Source organism: Bison bison, unplaced genomic scaffold (genome assembly GCF_000754665.1).
Source record: "Bison bison bison isolate TAMUID 2011002044 unplaced genomic scaffold, Bison_UMD1.0 scf7180017864524, whole genome shotgun sequence".
In the NCBI taxonomy this organism is placed as follows: domain Eukaryota; kingdom Metazoa; phylum Chordata; class Mammalia; order Artiodactyla; family Bovidae; genus Bison; species Bison bison.
Window position 1 is genome coordinate 154174 of NW_011495075.1, and position 442 is coordinate 154615.

The 442-nt window shown below is 65.6% G+C and overlaps 1 protein-coding gene across 1 annotated transcript in view; it reads right to left on the bottom strand.

Moving 5' to 3' along the window:
• LAD1 (ladinin 1) overlaps positions 1-442 on the bottom strand; it is a 21562-nt gene that overhangs the window by 19171 nt on the left and 1949 nt on the right. The gene's annotated exons all lie outside the window — the stretch shown is intronic.

Genomic DNA, 442 nt, shown 5'->3' on the forward strand with positions numbered 1-442 from the left:
CCAGGGTCGACTGCCGGGTGAGGCTGGGGGGGACAGAGGGTCAGCGCAGCCTCAGGGTGACGTCCAGAGCATCCCCATGGCCGACATCAGGGGGAGGGGAGCGGCAGGCTGGACTTCACCCTGCACCCGCACTGGAACGGGGGTCTACTTGCCTAGGTGTCCTGCAACCCCACTGCAATGGGAGTCCACCTGCCTGGGCACCCCTGCATCCCCACTGGAACGGGGATCCACCTACCTGGGCGCCCCCGCACCCCCACTGGAATGGGGGTCCACCCTGCCTGGGCAACCCTGAACTCCCACTGGAATGGGGGTCCACCCTGCCTGGGCACCCAGGGACATGGCAGGATGGTCACTGCTCGGCCCGAAGGAGGCAGGTGAACCTGGCAGAGCCCGGCTTTGATCTGAGGCTCTTAGATGAACAGTTACTGAGAAACATCCCAGC